The sequence below is a fragment of the Salvelinus fontinalis genome, chromosome 12 (assembly GCF_029448725.1).
Source record: "Salvelinus fontinalis isolate EN_2023a chromosome 12, ASM2944872v1, whole genome shotgun sequence".
NCBI lineage: Eukaryota > Metazoa > Chordata > Actinopteri > Salmoniformes > Salmonidae > Salvelinus > Salvelinus fontinalis.
This window is the reverse complement of record NC_074676.1, coordinates 53,818,031-53,841,182: the sequence shown is the minus strand read 5'-3', so window position 1 is coordinate 53,841,182 and position 23,152 is coordinate 53,818,031. Positions and strand designations below refer to the sequence as shown.

Here is a 23,152-nt window from a genome sequence, read left to right as displayed (position 1 = left end):
GCACCGGTTAGTTGAGGTACTATGTACATGTTGGTAGAGTTAATTAAATTGACTATGCATAGATGACAACAGAAAGTGGCAATGGTGTGGAGAGGTGGAGGGGGGAAATGCAAATAGTCTGAGTAGCCATTTGACCTTCTTGCCACAGCTCGCATTGATGTGCCATCCTGGATGAACTGCACTACCTGAGCCACTTGTGTGGGTTGTAGACTCCGTCTCATGCTACCACTAGAGTGAGAGCACCGCCAGCATTCAAAAGTGACCAAAACATCAGCCAGGAAGCATAGGAACTGAGAAGTTGTCTGTGGTCACCACCTGCAGAATCACTCCTTTTTTGGGGGTGTCTTGCTAATTGCCTATATTTTCCACATTTTGTCTATTCCATTTGCACAGCAGCATGTGAAATTTATTGTCAATCAGTGTTGCTTCCTAATTGGACAGTTTGATTTCACAGAAGTGTGATTGACTTGGAGTTACATTGTGTTGTTGAAGTGTTCCCTTTATTTTTGTGAGCAGTGTAGTTTAATCAGATTATTGAATTTTTTTCGGGAGTTTTGCCGTGTTCCGTTCTCTGAGTTTGTTGACAATGGAGAGATTCGCGCCACTTGGCAGGTGTGCTTGCTAAATCGAGAGGGAAAAAGGCCGTTCTAAAACCAAACAACGATTGTTCCCGACAAAGGACCCCTTGTACAACATTCTGATGGAAGATCAGCAAAAGTAGGACCCCTTTTATGATGCTATTTCATATATCTGTCGAACATGTTGTACTAGTCGTTTGAACTAGTCGTAAGAACTAGTGTATCTATCATTTCCTATACAACATGTATTTTTTAGTTATGTTTATGAATAGTTATTTGGTCAGAATATGTGTGGCAGAAAAAGTGTCAGAAAAATATCCGGACGTTGTGGGAAAAAGATGCTACGTTAGCACAATGTATAACCACTGATTTCAGCTCTAAATATGCACATTTTTGAAAAAAACATAAGTGTATGTATAACCTGATGTTATAGGACTGTCATCTGATGAAGCTTATCAAGGTTAGTCAAAAATTGTATATCTTGCTGGTTTATTCGCTATCGCTAACGTGCCTTGATGAATGAATGCGGTAGTGTGGTAGGCTATTGTAGTAAGCTAATATAGTGTTTCCGCTGTAAAACACTTATAAAATCGGAAATATTGTCTGGAATCACAAGATGCCTGTCTTTCATTTGCTGTACACTATGTATTTTTCAGAAATGTTTTATGATGAGTATCTAGGTATTTGACGTTGGTGTCTGTAATTATTCTGGCTGCTTTCGGTGCAATTTCTGATTGTAGCTGCAATGTAAACTATGATTTATACCTGAAATATGCACATTTTTCGAACAAAAAATAGATTTATTGAATAACATGTTATAAGACTGTCATCTGATCAAGTTGTTTGTTGGTTAGTTTGGTTGGTTCTTGGTTAGTTAGGTTGGCTGTGGGCATGCTACCTGTACTGTGAAAAATGTCTGTCCTTTATTGTATTTGGTGGTGAGCTAACATAAATATATGTGGTGTTTTCGCTGTAAAACATTTTAAAAATCGGACATGTTGACTGGATTCACAAGATGTGTACCTTTCATTTGCTGTATTGGACTTGTTAACCTCTACCGAGCACCTACCCCGGGTCCGGGAGCACCCCCCACCCCCCCCACACTGATTAGCATCGCTAGCATAGCGTCACAATTAAATAGTAGCATCTAAATATCATTAAATCACAAGTCCAAGACACCTAATGAAAGATACAGATCCTGTGAATAAAGCCACCATTTCAGATTTTTAAAATGTTTTACAGGGAAGACACAATATGTAAATCTATTAGCTAAACACGTTAGCAAAAATCACCATTTTTCTTGTCCACCATTTTCTCTCAACACCAGTAGCTATCACCAATTCGGCTAAACTAAGATATTGATAGCCACTAACCAAGAAAAAACCTCCTCAGATGACAGTCTGATAACATATTTATGGTATAGGATAGGTTTTGTTAGAAAAATGTGCATATTTCAGGTAGATGTCATAGGTTACAATTGCACCCACAGTCACAAATGGACTAGAATAACTACATAGAGCAACGTGTTTACCTACTTACTAATCATGAAACATTTCGTAAAAATACACAGCATACACTAATCGAAAGACACAGATCCTGTGAATACAGACAATATTTCAGATTTTCTAAGTGTCTTACAGCGAAAACACAATAAATCGTTATATTAGCATACCACATATGCAAACGTTACCAGAGCATTGATTCTAGCCAAAGAGAGCGATAACGTAAACATCGCCAAAATATATAAATTTTTTCACTAACCTTCTCAGAATTCTTCAGATGACACTCCTGTAACATCACATTACAACATACATATACAGTTTGATCGAAAATGTGCATATTTAGCGGCACAAATCGTGCTTACACAATGGAAATACTGTCCAACTACTCAAGCAATCTGCCCGGCAGCATCATGATAATACAACTATTTTTATCGAAAACTATTCATAAACTTGACAAAAAAAATACAGGTTGGCCATGAAATGAAAGATGCATTAGTTATTAATGCAACCGCTAAGTTAGATTTTTAAAATTAACGTTACTAGACATACAGTGTGCGTTACAGACAGACTAGTGCCGCAATAACAGCGTCACTATTTACCGTTATTGAGTTTACATTTTTCCACATAAAAATGGAATAACATCATAAATAGCTCTTACTTTTCGACGAGCTTCCATCGGAATCTTGGCCAAGTGGTACTTTTGTCCAAAATAATCGTTGCTTGGTTGTAAAACGTTGCATTCAACTTCTGATATAGCAGCTAACTATAGCTAACAATTGCTAACATTAGCTAACGTGTCCAAATCCTCATTACGCAATACTGAGGAAATTCCGAAAAATAGCAATATACTCGCATAATCTGATATAACTCGGTTTCAAATAGCTTCGTTATGATGTTTCTAACACCAATATCAAATTAAATTACAGACTGATATATCTAAAGTTCATTACTAAGCGTTCGAAAATCCCGGGGTCTCTCTCTGCGTAAAGTTCAACGTCGAAAAGATGGCGTACCTCACTCCTTGGTGTTTTATAACCTCTGAGAGCTATGCAGGAAGCCCATTCCACTTCTCATTGGTTACTGACATCCAGGGGAAGGCGGGTGCAGTTCGTGTCATTCCATAGGATATACACACCCCTTTAAACTGAACTGAGATCAGAGCTTCGCTCTCAGACCTTCGCAAAACCTGTCATGGATTTCGCTGTAGAAAGAGTTCTGTTCCACTCAGAGACATAATTCAAACGGCTATAGAAACTAGATAGTGTTTTCTATCCAATAATAACAATAATATGCATATTGTACGATCAAGAATTGAGTAGGAAGCCGTTTCATCTGTAGAGACAATTATGCTAATTTGAAACAGCACCCCCTATAGTCGCAAGAAGTTAATGTGTGAAAGTTAAATATTTCTAAAAAATATCTTTTGAATTTCGCGCTCTGCCTTTTCAGTGGAATGTGGGAGGAGTTCCGCTGGCGGAATGCCAGAGCAGTACAGGTTAATATAACGAATGGTATATTTAGAATGTTAGCTCTCTGCAGTTTCACCGGATGTTGGCCTGGTGGGACGTTAGCGTCTCACCTACCCTAGAGAAGTTAAAGTCCCCGGCTACTAGGAGCGCCACCTCTGGGTGTGCGTTGTCTTGTTTGCTTATGGCGGAATACAGTTCATTCAATGCTATCTTAGTGCCAGCCTCTAACTGTGATTTTATGTAAACAGCTACAAAGAATACAGATGAAAACTCTCTCGGTAGGTAGTGTGGTCTACAGCTTATCATGAAAAACTCTACCTCAGGCGAGCAATAACTCGAGACTTCGTTAGCTTTCGTGCATCAGCTGTTGTTTACAAAAATACATAGACCGCTGCCCCTTGTCTTACCAGACGCAACTGTTCTATCCTGCGGTACATCGCATAACCAGCCAGCTGTATGTTGATATTGTCGTTGTTCAGCTAAGACTCCGTGAAGTCGACTCCGTGAAGAACTATATGTTATAGTTTTTAATGTCCTGTTGGTAGTTTAATCTTCCCCCGTAACTCGTCCATTTTATTGTCCAAAAATTGCATGTTAGCTATCAGAATTGAGGGTAGTGGGGGTTTATTCGATTGCCTCTGACTTCTCAGAAGGCAGCCTGCTCTCCGGCTTCTCTTTCTCCGCCTCCTCTTGATGCAGATCACTGGGGTCGGGGCCTGTTCCCGAGGGAGCTGTATATCCTCCGCCTCGGGCTCTTCAGAGTCGTGAAAGAATAAAAAGGATTCTGCTAGTCCGTGGTGAGTAATCGCAGTCCTGATGTCTAGAAGTTATGTTCGGTCATAAGAGACTGTAGCGGGAACATTATGTACAAAAGGAGTAAAAATATAAGATAAATGAACAAAAAAACACAATCGGTTGGGGGCACGTAAAACGTCTGCCTTATGCTCCAGCGCCATCTTCCGGGAGTGAATGGTGGGATGTGAACGATGGTAGACGACACACCCCCTTCAACATGCGTACTATAAACAGATCAAACTCATCTTGTCTTCTCTTTTTATCTTTAGTTTCTGTGAGAAAAAAAGCATGGCGGCGTGCAGAAACTACCCATCGTCAGATTACTTTTGATTTCTAGAAAATGTTTTACTCAATTATTTCGAACAATGGTGTGCTCACCCGTGATGTGATTAATTATAGTAGTAATTGCTATTAGCTAATTCATATTGTAGTTTATGTCAGCCGAGAGTTATAAAAATATGACCGCTTGTGTTAAGTCAATCTTTCCTCAGTTAGCGCTAGGACAAATGTAGCCTACATTGTTTTGATTTGGATGATTGTGTTATGCTGTAGATACTTCTGTGAATGTCTGAACATTGCATCCAAAAATAAACTGCTCACATTCTGGACAACTTTGTAAGGACTGTGTTTGTGCAAAATGTTTACAAAAAAACATTGTGGCCAGCTCGAATGCTGATTGTGGCGTCATTCGAAACTGGCCGTTCTAAATAAGCGTTCTAATCACACTGGTTTGACCGTATGCTACAGGGACCACTGTAGAATGATCACACCCGTGTGTTGGTACGTGTGAAAATGTTAATTGAAATGCATTCCAGGTGACTACCTCATGAAGCTGGTTGAGAGAATGCCAAGAATGTGCAAAGATGTCATCAAGGCAAAGGGTGGCTACTTTGAACAATCTAAAATATATTTTGATTTGTTTAACACTTTTTTGGTTACTACATGATTTCATATGTGTTTTGTCATAGTTTTGATGTCTTCACTATTATTCTACAATGTAGAAAACAGTCAAAATAAAGAAAAACCCTTGAATGAGTAGGTGTGTCCAAACTTTTGACTGGTACTGTATATATATGTGTATATATATATATATATATATATGTAAAAAAATATATCCATGCACAGTGTCCACAGTACTTGTGTACTGTTTACGAGTGTGCACTGTTCTGAGAGCACCATTTCTGCACGGAGATGTCATTAATTAACAGAATCGGGTGAGATGGTCTATGTTATTTGTTAGTGTAAAATGTATGTTCTCTCTGTTTGGGATGGTGAGGAGCATTTCTGTTCAGAGCACACAATTGGGCTGTATTTACTTTGCTGCTAAAAGGGAGTGGCATCGTGCTGAGTACTTCTGATTAAATGGAGTGCTCTTTAGAGTGGAGAATGCACTTCCATATCAACATTGAGCCCATTCACCTCCACCTAGCCCAACTCTCTCCACCTAGCCAAGCTCCCTGCCTGCTCTCTGCCACAGCCAGTCACTGTCTCTTGGAACCGCTTCGTGCTGCTCTGACACTCAGCACAACAACACTCCAGGGAGGATGACACGTGACAGCAAAACATTTCCCAAGGGTGCAAGGGGAAGCTTGTTAAGTGAATGTTAATAAGAGCTAATGCTGCACTTCGCTTGCAGCATACTGACGGCGGAAAACACAACAAACTGTCAAGGAACAATGGTTTCCCTGGTCCCCCAAACTACAGGTACCATGGAAACGGCCTCTGTTGAAATAAAGAGCTGACATGTACGAGATAGCTTCTGAATGCTCGTCAAGGCAGGTTTAATTTCTCCAGAACTTTCCTCGTCCAACATGAGGAGCACTGGAGCTTGCTTAGATCAAGTTATTTTCAAGTTATCTCTGCCCAATGATGTCTGAAACACCTAATTAGACATCCAGTAACATCTTAAGTGTAAAGTATAATCTCACAGAGAGAAACATAAACCACTAAATCAAAGCATGATCATCTAGTAACACAGTGTCTCAAGTTTAGTACAGGATCAAAGCAAGCCAAATCTAGCCAAAAACAGCAACATGTTAAGTTCCATCCTCGGACTCTTCTCTCTCCTGCATCATAACACACATGGGTTCCTGAATCATGATGCAATCAGAGGCAAGACCAAAGACAATGTAACAACTGGGCCAGTATTTTGCATCTCTTTAGACTGGAGACATGGTAGAGACGTAGGTAGTCATTTCCTGTGTCTCTGCTGTACAGTACCAGGAACCCCAATAGACATAGCCTGCTGCTCCCAATCTGACCTTCAGAAGTTTGGGGAGGATAACCAATAGCTGGCTTTCTTCAAACAATGGCGTCAGTTTGATGCTGACAGCTGGTAGACATGATGAGGAAACAAGAAAGGAATGGTTCCCCTCCACATGACACTGCTCAATTACTCTCTCCAGCCAGAGACGACACAATGGATGTTCACAGATACTAACACGTTTGACCGAGCCCAGTTAAAAGGAGTGTGTCTGCCTGTATACTGTATATACGGTGCATTCGGAAAGTTTTCAGACCCTTCCCTTTTTCCACATTTTTTACATTTCAGTCTTTTTCTAAAATGGATTACAAAAACAAAATCCTCATCAATATGCACACAGTACCCCATATTAACGAAGCTAAAACAGATTTTTAGAAATGTTTGCACATTTACTACAGATTAAAAGCAGAAATACCTTATATACATAACTATTCAAACCCTTTGCTATGAGACTCGAAATTGAGCTCAGGTGCATCCTGTTTCCATTGATCATCCTTGAGACATTGTTACAATTTGAATGGAGTCCACCAGTGGTCATTTCAATTGATTGGACGTGATTTGGAAAGGCACACCTGTCTATATAGGGTCACACAGTTGACAGTCCATGTCAGGGCAAAAACCTAGCCATGAGGTCGAAGGAATTGATCGTAGAGCTCTGAGACAGGATTGGGTCGAGGCACAGATCTGGGAAGGTCCCTAAAACATTTGTGCAGCATTGAAGGTCCCCAGGAACACAGTGGCCTCCATCATTCTTAAATGTAAGAAGTTTGGAAACACCAAGACTCTTACTAGAGCTGGCCACCTGGCCAAACTGAGCAATCGGGGAAGAAGGGACTTGGTCAGGGAGGTGACCAAGAACCCGATGGTCCCTCTGACAGAGCTCCAAAGTTTCTCTGCGGAGATGGGAGAACCTTCCAGAAGGACAACCATCTCTGCAGCACCACCAATCAAGCCTTTATGGTGGCCAGACGGAAGTCACTCCTCAGTAAAAGGCACATGACAGCCTGCTTAGAATTTGCCAAAAGGCACCTAAAGGACTATCAGACCATGAGAAACAAGATTCTCTGGTCTGATGAAACCAAGATTGAACTCTTTGGCCTGAATGCTAAGTGACACGTCTGGAGGAAACCAGGCACCATCCCTATGGTGAAGCATGGCGGTGGCACCATCATGCTGTGGGGATATTTGTCAGTGGTGGGACAGGGAGAGTAGTCAGGATCGAAGGAAAGATGAAAAGAGTTCAGAGATCCTTGATGAAACCTGCTCCAGAGCGCTCAGGACCTCAGACTAGGGCAAAAGTTCACCTTCCAACAGGACAACAGCCCTAAGCACAAAGCAAAGACAATGCAGTAGTGGCTTCGGCACAAGTCTCTGAATGTCCCTGAGTGTCCCAGCCAGAGCCCAGATTTTAATCTGACTGAACATCTCTGGAGAGACCTGAAAAAGCTTTGCAGCGACGCATCGCACCCCATCCAACCTGACAGAGCTTGAAAGGATCTGCAGATAAGAACGGGAGAAACTCTCCAAATACAGGCGTGCCAAGCATGTAGTGTCATACCCAAGAAGACTCGAGGCTGTAATCGCTGCCAAAGGTGCTTCAACAAAGTACTGAGTAAAGGGTCTGCAAATCTATGTAAATGTAAAATTTCAGTTGTTTTTTATACATTTTCACACATTTCTAAAAACCTGTTTTTGCTTTGTCATTATGGGGTATTGTGTGTAGACTTATTTATTTATTTTATTTCACCTTTATTTAACCAGGTAGGCAAGTTGAGAACAAGTTCTCATTTACAATTGCGACCTGGCCAAGATAAAGCAAAGCAATTCGACACATACAACAACACAGAGTTACACATGGAGTAAAACAAACATACAGTCAATAATACAGTAGAAAAATAAGTATATATACAATGTGAGCAAATGAGGTGAAATAACGGAGGTAAAGGCAAAAAAAGGCCATGGTGTCGAAGTAAATACAATACAGCAAGTAAAACACTGGAATGGTAGATTTGCAGTGGAAGAATGTAGAAATAGAAATAATGGGGTGCAAAGGAGCAAAATAAATAAATACAGTAGGGGAAGAGGTAGTTGTTTGGGTTAACACAGTGTCCAAAGAAGGGTATACAGAATGGTGTCGTCTGCGTAGAGGTGGATCAGAGACTCACCAGCAGCAAGAGCGACATCATTGATGTATACAGAGAAGAGAGTCGGCCCAAGAATTGAACCCTGTGGCATGAGGGGGAAAAACTATGTAATCCTTTTTAGAATAAGGCTGTACCAGTACAAAATGTGGAACAAGTCAAAGGGTCTGAATACTTCCGAATGCACTGTACATACATTTAATCCACATATTCGATCTGAAAAATATGTCTTATTTGTGGTGATTATTATTGTTCCATATCTTAAACAATCTCCAGTTGTGTGTGACAGGACAGGAAACATTCAGTATAAAAAGTCTGATAATTCTCAATGAATGGACCCCTAGAGATCCAATTGAAGGTGGCTCTGTGACTAGGCCTGTACAGTTTCTCTGGGCACAGAGGGTCAGACTTTTCAGACTTTCAGATTTATATTCCACCTCCTGAGTCCAGTATTTAACCACTGGGGTCTCAGAGAGATGGTGTCTAAACCCCACTCAGTAGAGCAGAACACTGAGGTTAGCTGACACCCAACCCGCCACAGCCCTGGCTGTCAGAACACAAGTCCAGCATGACATGGTGCTGTCTCATTCCACAGACACATCAAACAGAGAGCCAAGCCACCAAGGACAGGAATCTCATTAAGATTGACCAGATTGCCAGGATAAAATGTCACTCATAAATATCCCAGCCATATCTGATTTATCTCTGCTTTCACAAAAACAGAGGACTATGAAACAAAATTACCGCATTCCCCCGAGCCAACAGATGCCACAGATTGTTTCAGTGTGTACTGACTGTAAGGACAACCAAATGTACTTCACATCCACAATGAGTACTAACATGGGAACTGCGGTCTGCTGCCCTCAAAGCATTGAACTGCATAAACATGCATAATCATGGAAATGTGGATTATTGTCAGGATTGTCAAGTCTTTGGATCCTATTATTAGCATAATTCCATTTACATGTGTTTCTTTGGAGCCATGACATCTCCGGGTCAGTACAAGTGTACAGGAACTTGGTGTAATCTCATTTCTGCATTTTGGTGTAATCACAGTGATTGCGGTGGGAAACTCAGGACTAATCAAGAGAACACTAACACTGACTCAGCTGCCACAGAACACACACGTGCGTACACACATGCACGTACACACACGCACCATTTTGTTCTGTAGAAAGCAGAGACACTAACTCAAAGTCAGATCTGTCAACAAAAAAAAGAAGAGAAATCCTAACCCTCCAAAAGACATTATTCAGAATAAAACATACCAAGCCTGTTTTAAGAAGGGCTCCTATAGACCGGGGTCTCTAACTCTGTTCCTGAGAGCTACTCTCCTGTAGGTTTCATTCCAAACCCAGTTATAACTATCCTGATTCAGCTTATCAACCAGCTAATTATTCGAATCAGGTGCTCTAGATTAGAGTCGGAGCAAAAACCTACAGGACGGTAACAGGGTTGGAGATACCCATAGACCCATACTAATGGCAACACAATGAGAATTTTGACATAAACAGTGGAGTCTTTGTGGCTCAAATAAAATAAATCAAATACAATTTTATTTGTCACGTGTCGTAAACAACATGTGTAGATTAACAGTGAAATGCCTACTTATGGCCCTTCCCAACAATGCAGTGAGAAAAATATAGAAAAATAATAACATAAGGAATAAATACACAATGAGTAACAATAACTTGGCTGACGTTTTACATTCTCCCAACCAATTGTGCTATTTTGTTAGTGTTTTTGCATTTTGTGAAACTTATTTTTTTACTTATTGTGTGCATAATGTTGCTTCTACTGTCTCTTATGACCGAAAAAATAACTTCTGGACATCAGAACTGCGATTACTCACCGCAGACTGGAAGAAACGTTTTCCTTTAACGAGTCCGACAAGAAGAATATCCTGCTTCACTGGAACAGGCCCAGATCGGCACCTTTTGTGTGAAGAAAAGAAGCAAGAAAATATAGAGCAAGCGGGATTTTCCATGCACCGGCAGAACAGAGACGCTACTTCTGGTAAGACGAAAGGTGGGGGTGTGTGTCTTTTTGTCAATAACAGCTGGTGCGCGATGTCCAAAAATAACTTCTTATGGCTGGGGGCAGTATTGAGTTGCTTGGATGAATAAGGTGCCCAGAGTAAACTGCCTGCTACTAAGGCCCAGAAGCTAGAATATGCATATAATTAGTAGATTTTGGATAGAAAACACTCCGACGTTTCTAAAACTGTTTGAATGATGTTTGTGGGTATAACAGAACTCATATGGCAGGCAAAAACCAGAGAAAAAAAATCCAACCAGGAAGTGGAAAATCTGAGGTTTGTAGTTTTTCAAGTCATTGCCTATCCAATATACAGGGTCTATGGGGTCATATTGCACTTCCCAAGGTTTCCACTAGACGTCAACAGTCTTTAGAGCCTTGTTTCAGGCTTCTACTGTGAAGGGAGAGACAATAAGAGCTGTTTGAGTCAGAGGTCTGGCAGAATGCCATGAGCTCAGTCAGGCGCGTGGCCGTGAGAGTTAGCTGCGTTCCTTTTCATTTCTAAAGACAATGTTCCGGTTGAAACATTATTGAAGATTTATGATAAAAACATCCTAAAGATTGATTCTATACATCGTTTGACATGTTTCTACGAACTGTAATATAACTTTTTTGACTTTTCGTCTGAACTAAGTGATCGCACATTGAGCATTTGGATTACTGGGCTAAACGCGCGAACAAAAAGGAGGTATTTGGACATAAATTATGGACTTTATCGAACAAAACAAACATTTATTGTGGAACTGGGATTCCTGGGAGTGCATTCTGATGAAGATCATCAAAGTGAATATTTATAACGCTATTTCTGACTTGTGACACCTCTCCTTCTTTGGAAAATGGCTGTATGTTTTTCTATGACTTGGCGCTGACCAAACATAATCGCAAGGTGTGCTTTCGCCGTTAAGTCTTTTTGAAATCTGACACAGCGGTTGCATTAAGGAGAAGTTTATGTATAATTCCATGCATAACACTTGTATCTTTTATCAATATTTATTATGAGTATATCTGTAATTTGATGTGGCTCTGCACTTTCACCAGATGTTTGTTTGAGACAGAGCATTTCTGAACATAACACACCAATTTCAAATGAGGATTTTGGACATAAAGATTAACTTTATCGAACAAAACACATGTTTATTGTCTAACATGGAGTCCTGGGAGTGCCATCCGGTGAAGATCATCAAAGGTTAGTGATTCATTTGAACGCTATTTCTGAGTTTTGTGACACCTCTCCTTCTTTGGAAAATGGCTGTATGTTTTTCTGTGACTTGGCGCTGACCTAACATAATCGCAAGGTGTGCTGTCGTCGTAACACCTTTTTGAAATCAGACACTGGCTGGATTAACGAGAAGTTTATCTTTAAAAAGGTGTATAATACTTAGCGTCCCACATATCCCAGATTAGTTTTTAAGACTGCTGAACAATTAATAAAATCGCTATTGGACAATTTATATTGACCCCCTCCCTTTTGTACAATGCTGCTACTCGCTGTTTATTATCTATGTATAGTGACCTACCCCCACCTATATGTACAAATTACCTCAACTAATCTGTACCCCCACACACTGACTTGGTACCGGTGGCCCCTGTATCTAGCCTCGTTATTGTTATTCTTGTTGTGTTACTTTTTATTATTACTTTTTATTTTCATCTCCTTGGTAAATATTTTCTTAACTCTTCTGGAAATGCACTGTTGGTTAAGGGCTTGTAATAAAGCATTTCACGGTAAAGTCTACACTTGTTGTATCTGGCACATGCGACAAATAAAGTTTGATTTGATTTGATATACACGTGGTACCAGTGCTGATTCAGTGCGCAGGGTTACCAGGTCATTGAGGTAGATATGTACATATCGGTAGGGGTAAAGTGACTCTTTGTAAGGGTTCTGATCAAAACAGATTCCCAGTTTTCAAGCGGCCTATTTCACCAAGGTCCATTGAAGTCATGCCTGTGTCAGCATTAAAATACTTCTACAGTTGGCTTAAAATGAAAGTTGCTGACATTTTCGCATGCATTATTCAGCTCTTTTCATGAGGCTCAGAGAGGAAAAGTAAAAGTTCAGAGTTGAACAGTAAGTGAGGGCCATGAGGATGCATCAGTAGTACTTTGTGGTGAGAGTGGAGAAATATGGGTCAGAAAGTTTCATGAAGAGCGTCCCTGAATCTATGAGCCTCAACAATAAACACTGAAACACTGAAAGTGCTTTTTCAAAGAGGCAGTTACAAAGGTGTTGGGCGATGTCTTGAGTGCAAGTTTGCACTTCATAAGGCTATCACAGATGACTTGCTGATATAGTCTTGCGCATGGAATGGCCTGTGATATCTTATCTAAAACATTCAGTTAAAATACCAGAGATAATGTAGATAAGCAGTAGGTTGTAGATTGCAAACATAGAAATAGGATTAATATAAAACAAGACAGGGCCTCCCGGGTGGAGCAGTGGTCTAAGGCACTGCAACACAGTGCCACCAGAGATTCTGGGTTCGAGCCCAGGCTCTGTCGCAGCCGGCCGCGACCGGGATGTCCATGGGGCGACACACAATTGACCCAGCGTCGTCGGCCGGCAGGGATATCCTTGCCTCATTGCGTACTAGTGACTCCTGTGGCGGGCCGGGCGCAGTGCACGCTGACCAGGTCGCCAGGTGTATGGTGTTTCCTCCAACACATTGGTGCGGCTGGCTTCCGGAATGGATGTGCGTTGTGTCAAGAAGCAGTGCAGCTAGGTTGGGTTGTGTTTCGGAGGACGCATGGCTCTCGACCTTCGCTTCTCCCGAGTCCGTATGGGAGTTGCAGCGATGAGACAAGACTGTAACTACCAATTGGATACCACGAAATTGGGGAAAAAAGGGGTGAAATATAAAAAAACAACCAGCTGGCTTATGAATCTCAAACATATGCACTATATATGCAATTAGTGACAGGTGTATAAAATCGAGCACACAGCCATGCAATCTCCATAGACAAACATTGGCAGTAGCATGGCCTTACTGAAGATTGACAGTAGCATCGGCAGTAGCATGGCCTTACTGGCATCATCATAGGATGCCAACTTTCCAACAAGTTAGTTTGTCAGATTTCTGCCATGCTAGAGCTGCCCCGGTCAACTGTGAGTGCTGTTGTTATGAAGTGGAAATGTCTAGGAGCAACAACGGCTCAGCCGCAAAGTCGTAAGCCACACAAGCTCACAGAACGAGACCTCCAAGTGCGTAGCGTGTAAATATCATCTATCCTCGGTTGCAACACCCACTACCGCGTTCCGAACTGCCTCTGGAAGCAACGACAGTGCAATAACTGTTCGTCAGGAGATTCATGAAATGGGTTTCCATGGCCGAGCAGCCTCAGCAAAGCCTAAAATCACCATGAGCAATGCCAAGCGTCGACTGGAGTGGTGTAAAGCTTGCCGCCATTGGACTCTGGAGCAGTGGAAATGCGTTCTCTGGAGAGATGAATAATGCTTCACCATCTGGCAGTACGACGGGCAAATCTGGATTTGGCGGATGCCAGGAGAACGCTACCATAGTGCCAACTGTGAAGTTTGGTGGAGGAGGAACAATGGTCTGGGACTGTTGTTCATGATTAGGGCTAGGCCCCTTAGTTCCAGCGAAGGGAAATCTTAACGCTACAGCATACAATGACATTCTAGATGATACTGGGACTGTTGTTCATGATTAGGGCTAAGCCCCTTAGTTCCAGCGAAGGGAAATCTTAACGCTACAGCATACAATGACATTCTAGATGATACTGTGATTCCAACTGCGTTGCAATAGTTTGGGGCGCTTTCCTGTTTTAGTATAGAATGTTCCTGTGCACAAAGCAAGGTCCATACAGATCGGTGTAGAAGAAAAACTGTCCTGCACAGAGCCCTGACCTCAACCCCATCGAAAACACCTTTGGGATGAATTGGATTGCCGACTGCAAACCAGACTAATCACCCAACATTAGTGCCCGACCTCACTAATGCTCGTGGTTGAATGGAAGCAAGTCCCCGCAGCAATGTTGCAACATCTAACGGAAAGCCTTCCCCAGAAGAGTGAAGGCTGTTATAGCATCAAAGGGGGGGACCAACTCCATATTAATGCCCATGATTTTGGAATGAGATGTTTGATGAGCAGGTGTCCACATACTTTTGGTCATGTTGTGTACTAGCTGCATTGAAAGCCACATCATAAATCATCACAAATCTGTGTCATCAATGTATGAAGGTCTGTTTTCCAAAAGCACAAACGTAAGATGCACTGCTAATAATAACCCAACCTAAACACAGATTGACCAAAAAACAACAAAGTAATTAAGTGGTTCTTTTGCTTTTTTCTGTAAATGAAATTCTGTGCTTGGTGTTTCCCCAGGGGACATAACAAACGGGTGCGCTTGACAAATTAAAGAAGAAAAAGCAATTTATTCAAAAACTTTAGGTTAATATGTTCCTGACAGCATTCCATTTTAGTCAAACTTGCAAGTGTTTTAGTGTATTGTTTTGCTGAAAACCATTTTTCAAGCTGTCAAAAAGAAAATGGAAATGAATAAAACAAAAACATGGCACATATTTAAATAATGTGCTTCCCTGGTTTTCACTTGACTAACCCCATAATACCATTTAGGCTACCCATGCGTCTCTTTAAGTTGTTTTGGTTGTACAGTGTAGGTAGGGATCTGAAAATGTATTTTGAACCTTCACTTCCACCTAATTTCTCAGGACCACTCTAACCCCTCCCCCTACACCCCCAGCCAGCCTTCAACTCCAGAAAAGTTAATCTCTGTTTTCCTATTGATTTGTTTCTTCCATTTCCTGACTCAAAAGTAAGCAGCATGACCTATCGTACTACCAATTCCATACTTAAAGATAAATATATTTTATTATTTAACCTTTATTTTAGCAGGCAGTAATGCTGAGACCGTGGTCTCTTTTGCAGACGAGCCCTGCATGAAAACATCAATAAACAACAAATACATGTTAAATACTGTATCTATATACCCATCAACTACACAATTGTCACGTTTGTCATAAGGAGTGGACCAAGACGCAGCGTGGTATGTTTCCATCATTTATTTGGAAGAGAAACTAAAAGAGCAAAAACAATAAAGCGAACAAACGAAATGTGAAGCTCAGCGTAGTGCTCACAGGCAACTATACTTAGACAAGATCCCACAAAGCACAATGGGAAAATGGCTACCTAAATATGATCCCCAATCAGAGACAACGATAAACAGCTGCCTCTGATTGGCAACCATACTAGGCCAACATAGAAATATATTTCACCTAGATAACCCACCCTTAATCACACCCCAACCTAACCAACATAGAGAATAAAAGCTCTCTATGGTCAGGGCGTGACAACAATACATGGAAAGCAAAACACAATCATATGAAACAAACACATTCTTCTGTAAAAAGGCCTTCTAACATCTGCCTGAATTGCCGTAGATGCACCAACTTCACAAACTTTAAGGACTTTTGGAGATCATTCCACATGAGAAGCACAAAAAAAACTAAAAGCAGATTTAGCTAACTCGGTGAAGATTGAAGGGATCTCCAGTGTTAGCCATCCCTAAGTCCGGGTCTGGTAACTTATACGTCTGAAGGTTAGTAATGAGGTAAGGTATGGCGGAAGTTTATACAAGACGGCTTCCCACATAAAAAAAATACTATAATGTATACTATGGTAGAAATACTATAGTATTCACTGTACTGTTTTTGCAGACTGTAGTATACTGTAGTATTTACTGTACTGTTTTTGGGAACATTACTGTAGTATTTACTAAAGTGTTTTTGTTTTATTATCTTTGACATTGAAGTGGAGGCTTTCTCCTTGAGGAAACATACAATCCACCTGCAGTGAATCCAATCAAACATTGACATTACATACCAGTCATCTAGCAGACGCTCCCATCCAGAGCGACCCACAGGAGCAACCATGGTCGGGGTCCCGAACCAACAACCACTTGAGCACCGGCCCAACGCTTCCAACCGCCAGGCCACCAACCATTCATGATACCTCTCAACCATGCAAGACCACCCCACAGTCCCCCCAGAGGGCGTACACATGGTATTTACTATGTGGATCTAAAGCACAAAATAAGTGTTCTTAAGGATGCCAATAATAATATGGTTCACAGTTCCTCTCATTTTGTTTTGATGCAATGTTAGATTGACTTAAACAGCACCCATATCCTCTGCACGGCTCATCGCCTCTGGGAGCTATGTCTTGTCTCAGAACTACCTGAACTACTTCTGCCACCTCTGTGACCCTGTGATACTCTGTAATGTAATTAGCTCTTTGTTTCAGTGTAAAAGCCACAGAGTTGATAACAGTACAGGGAACACAGCAGAGCTCAATGTACAGGCCACGTCCAGGCCGCTCGTCTGACAATCCCCAATCGATACTCAATCAAAGAGTTCATACCCTGGAGCAAAACTGTACTAGTGCCCTGTGGCAGCTGAGCCATGGAGCTCTTCGTATCTCAGCAAACTGGAACATGCCTCTGACAAAGACAGAGCACAGCGCAGGACACAACGGGTGGAGAGAGAACACCAGTTTGAGATTTTGATGTCCGTGTACTGTAGGTTTGTCTTTTCAAACACTCCCGGCCACTGTAATTTGAAAGACGCAGGAACAGGTAATGTAATTAGTGTTAGATGGAAGGTCTGTGTCAAGACACAGCAAACTCCTGCTTTAAGTTTGTCCTATCTAATCATAACACTGCCCATGGAAATGTTTTCAATACACAGTCAATAACTTGAGCAAAGAAAGGTTATAGTTCTAAACTTTTAATGTGAAAAAGGAAATAAGGAGGGGGGGTTTAGCTTTCACAGTCTCTCAGAGTTATCCCTTTCACAGTCTCTGTGGTCACAGTCAAAGGTCTGACACACACAGACATATGACCGAATGTCCAAGGACTCAACTCAAGACTTCTAAGAGAAGCAGCTGTGGTAATAAGACATGTCCTGGGTAAATGTTCATTTCTATAAATACAGCCTGTTGTTTGATTTAACATTCCCTCATCATCTGCTGCATGAATTACCCACTAAACATCCTAACTGAGTATCAAACATGAAGACATAGCTAAAACAGCACCAGACCTTCTAAACCTGACAGCAACAACCGTACATTGGGGATACTCTCAGTCTGTGCACTTAGATCAGTCTTCTTCCCAATAAAAGTTTAGCTCAGTGGAAAGAGCAGGGGACTTAGGACATTTTGTAGGTGAACTCCAAATCAGTTCTTGATGTTTTATCTATTTAGAGAGAGAGAGAGAGAGAGAGAGAGAGAGAGACCATCAAAGGCTCGATATCAGCAAGTTTTAAACAGCCTTGGGTATGCAAGGCATCATGAATACTAAACCTCCCAGATGTAAACAAACTGAGAAGCTGAAGTTAAACCTCAGCTATCATCAGGCTCAGGGCTACCAGTTATAGCTCCCTCTTTATTAGCCCAGGACCCAAAGATTAGACTAGCATTGATTTAAATTGAACAAAACATGTCAAGATCTTTTTAAATGCTATCTCCATAAAAAAACTTTCTGGCTCTCTTGCCTTCAATATAAACCTTTTAAAAGTCCCACCAGGGGACGTGGGCCAGTTCTAAAGGGGTTATCTTATCAGCGAACACTTATGTGAAACAATGAGGGCAGATAAACTAAATTGGAGAACTGGAAAGAGTGCAGGCTCTTAAAATGTCCAGGCCGTTGGAGCGGAGGCAGATTGAGGCAGGGGAGAGAAGACGGGGGAGAGATTGGTTTGTCTGGTCTCTCTCAGGCTGTGTGAGTCAGAGCAGGGTCCCCTCGTCCCCTCGTCTCTCAGAGAGGGGGACAGATAATCACCCCCAGTTGATGTGGGACAGTGTAGAGGGACAGAAGGAGAATAGAAACTCTTTAATAGATTAGCAGCGTTCATGTAGTGGATCTGCCACCGTGGAGACCACAGTGGCAGCCACAGCCGCACCTCACTACCCACAGTACTGCCTGATTGTCCCTGGAAGTCTGGGAGAGAGCTCTGATCTGCATAGCACTCAGGCATGACGAACAGAGAGGGGGAGAGGGAGGGAGGGATGGGCCCTGAATGATGCAATTTAAGAAGGGATGGGCCCAGAATGATGCAATTTAGTTCAGAGATGAACTAAGAGCCACCACATCAACTGCTAAAAGAGTGGTTTAATTTACCCCAAACCACTGAAATGTATTGGAATAAAGGCATATTCGCATATATTCAGATCAAATCGCACTGAGAATAAAGCATTTTTAGAGAGCTATTTTTTCCACAGAGGAGTCATGCATATTGCTCCTTATGGTAATTCAAAAGAAGAAAGCTCACTTATGATCGCTCCAGACAAATCTAATTGTAGTCTTTTGAGGACAAAAGTGTATAAATGAATGAATAAACAATGAGGGAGTGTTTATAGTTTCTCCAGAGGGGAGACAGACTTTTCACCGTCTACCCCTGAGAGACAGTTGGCTACATCACGATACACATCAGGACGCCTGCAGCACCTGTTCCAGGAGTCTCCCGTCTCTAAATGAGGAAGTAGGACTGTCATGTGATGTGTCTCAAGTTAGTATCCCATAACCACTCTAACTAAAACATTTAAACCAAGTACAATAATTGTCCATACAGTGTCCATAAGAGTGTCCAGCCGTCAGTAAATTGAGTAACCACTTCACTCAATCAACAACAAAGATAATTGCTGTAAGAGAGGACAGTCCTAAACACACTGGGCTCCACAGATCCCACCAACATAAATTTGCTGGGTGGCTGCTTGGCTTGAAGAACAGATAATGAGGTATTGTGTGAAAGGCTCCCCAAGCTGTGAGCAGTAGTGGGTCTGTGCTGTGAGAGACCCAGACAGCTATGTGAGGAAATCCTAATGGTACAGACAAGGTGCCATTATGCTACAAATTACCTGCCAGCATTAGCGTCACCCTTAGCCCAATAATTTTCTCTCCCGGATCAATCTGGGCTCTGGTCTCCCTAGCCCTCCACGGGGGCCTGTCTTGGCAATTAGGTATTGATTTTGTTCTCCTTTTATTTTCTGAACCTGATGACCCAACACCCCGGTAGTCTCTCAACTCTGCCGCTCCGTTTTCAGTTGTGACAAGTGGGAAACGCAGAAATGTCTCCTGTCAGACGGGAACTACATAGAATAGGCTGCAGTAGGGCGATCAGTTCAGCAAGTCTGGACAAGGGTTCATTAAGTAGAGCATCATTGGACACTTTAGCGTGTTCTCACATGTGAGGTCATTGGATACTGGGATAGTGCTAATGAATTTGAGTGTCATTGAATGGTTTGTAGTGGATGGCATGTCATGGTCCTGTATGGCTCAGCTGGTAGAGCATGGCGCTTGCACCACCAGGGTTTTGGGTTTTATTACCAGGGCCATCCATAAGCAAAATGTATGCACGCATAACTATAAGCTGCATTGGATAAAAGCATCTAATAAATGGCATATATTATTATTATGTATTATTATTATTATTATAATGATTATATTATAATAATATTATTATTATATCATGATGTTAGTTGATGCAATGTTAGTGGATCGTGCAAAATAGTACACAAGAGCTTTGCCCTGACCATCGTGTGTATGTCACGAGTTCCGCCAAAGTCGGCTGCTCTCCTTGTTCGGGGGGCGTTCGACGGTCGACTTCACCGGCTTTCTAGCCATCGCCGCTCCATTTTTCCATTGTTCCATTTGTTTTGTCTTGTTCCCTGTACACCTGGTTTTCATTCCCTAATCACACTGCATGTATTTATTCCTCTGTTCCCCTCCATGTCTTTGTGTGAAATTGTTTTTGTTACATGTTCGTGTGTACGCGCCAGGCTGGGTTTTCCCCCGTTATTTCCGTGGCTTTTCACGAGGGACGTTTATTGTACACATTTGCTAAATTTTTGTGACTGTTTCGCGCACAGCGCTTTTATTTTTGGCTGGAGGGTTTTACGCAGTGGCGTCTGTCTGGTTTATTTGCCTCTGCCTTAATAAAGTGTGCGCCTGTTCACAACTCTCTGCTCTCCTGCACCTGACTTCTCCACCAGTAGTGCACAAAGTGACTGTGTAAGTGAGTGTGTTTGTGTGTGTGTGTGTGTCAGGAGAGAATGACTGACCCCTCTCATTGAAGCCATGGAAGTTCAAGGCCGACTGCGGTACTGGAAGCATAATTACTTCTAATAGACCAGATGTATGTCCTTTTATAAAAAGATTGCACACAGAAGAAGTTATAATGAGAATTTATTTGCTAATTGCAGCCTGCAGTACCCTGGACGGCCTTCAACTTGAGTAACCATTGAGAGGAGGCAGCACTGAGCTAGCCTGCAACAACACTTCCTGTAGTAGTTCAAACTGCACATTTGAAGTTGACACAGGAGCGAAAATGTATTCCTGTCCTGTCTTGTCCTGTCCATTTTTTTCCTGTACTATCTTGATCCTACAACAGTTTTATAACCTGGGAACTTTCCTGTCCCAACCTGATATAAATCCGTCCCATCCCACACTCTTTTTTAATCGCAGAAATAACATCCTCTGTTTGCTGCTTGTCTGTCTGTCCCCTGCTCTGCATGTGACTAGCCATCATCAATCACTGTATATATGGCAGCCATAGCAACTGCTCCGTTTGCCTGCTGCTCAGCGCCAAAGATGGTCTATTACTTTATATGGATAAATGTAAAGTAAACTATATTAGGCCTACACATGGTTTGTTTTTTTAATAAAACATATATAATATTCCTATACTGCCCGTTCCTTTGAACTGTCGATTCTGTCCCGTCCTGTCCAGAACTTGACTCTAGAACTTCACTCGGATAAGGCGGATAAGGCGCACTGTAGACCTAGTGCGTGGTGCCGGAACTGGAGGCACCGGGCTAAGGACACGCACCTTCATGCTAGTGCGGGGAGCAGGGACAGGGCACACTGGACTCTCAAAGCGTACTCTATACCTGATGCGTGGTACCGGCACTGGTGGCACCGGGCTGAGGGCACGCACATCAGGATTAGTACGGGGAGAAGAAACAGTGTGTACAGGGCTCTGGAGACGCACAGGTGGCTTAGTGCGTGGTGCCGGAACTGGAGGCACCGGACTGGAGACACGCACCATAGAGAGAGTGCGTGGAGGAGGAACAGGGCTCTGGAAACGCACTGGAAGCCTGGTGCGTGGTGTAGGCACTGGTGGTACTGGGCTGGGGCGGGGAGGTAGCGCCGGAAATACCGGACCGTGCAGGCGTACTGGCTCCCTTGAGCACCGAGCCTGCCCAACCTTACCTGGTTGAATGCTCCCCGTTGCCCGACCAGTGCGGGGAGGTGGAATAACCCGCACCGGGCTATGTAGGCGAACCGGGGACACCATGCGTAAGGCTGGTGCCATGTAAGCCGGCCCAAGGAAACGTACTGGTGGCCAGATATGTAGAGCCGGCTTCATGGCACTTGGCTCAATGCTCAATCTAGCACTACCAGTGCGGGGAGGTGGAATAACCCGCACCGGGCTATGCACACATACAGGAGACACCGTGCGCTCTACTGCGTAACACGGCGTCTGCCCGTACTCCCGCTCTCCACGGTTAGCCTGGGAAGTGGGCGCAGGTCTCCTACCTGCCCTTGGCCCACTACCTCTTTGGCCCACTACCTCTTAGCCCCCCCCCCCCCAAGAAATTTTTGGGTGGTACTCACGGGCTTTTCGGCCTTCCGTGCTAGACGCGTCCCCTCATAACGCCGGTTCCCTTCTCCGGTTGCCTCTGCTCTCCTCAGTGCCTCCAGCTGTTCCCATGGGAGGCGATCCCTTCCAGCCAGGATCTCCTCCCATGTGTAGCAACCTTTACCGTCCAAAACATCGTCCCAAGTCCATTCCTCCTTCTTGCGCTGTCCCTTCCTCCGATTACATCGCTGCTTGATTCTGAATAGGTGGGTGGTTCTCTAACGGTGGTTCTCCTCCTCTTCAACCGAAAAGGAGGAGTAGTGATGGAACCAAGGCGCAGCGGGTTGTGAACACATAATTTATTTAAAGACAAGACGAAAAAACACGAACTTCACTATAACTAACAAAACAACAAACGGAGTAGACAGACCTGGACGACGAACTTACATTAAACACGAAGAACGCACGAACAGGGAAAATAGACTACACAAAATGACGATGTACAAAAACAAACCGAACAGTCCCGTATGGTGCGACAAACACTGACACAGGAGACAACCACCCACAACGAACACTGTGAAACAACCAACCTAAATATGACTCTCAATTAGAGGAACGCCAAACACCTGCCTCTAATTAAGAGCCATACCAGGCAACCCTAAACCAACATAGAAACAGAAAACATAGAACGCCCACCCAAACTCACGTCCTGACCAACTAACACATACAACAAACTAACAGAAATAGGTC

The 23,152-nt window shown here is 42.7% G+C and overlaps 1 protein-coding gene across 1 annotated transcript in view; it reads right to left on the bottom strand.

Moving 5' to 3' along the window:
• LOC129867601 (cadherin-13-like) overlaps positions 1-23,152 on the bottom strand; it is a 141,620-nt gene that overhangs the window by 52,377 nt on the left and 66,091 nt on the right. The window lies entirely within an intron of this gene.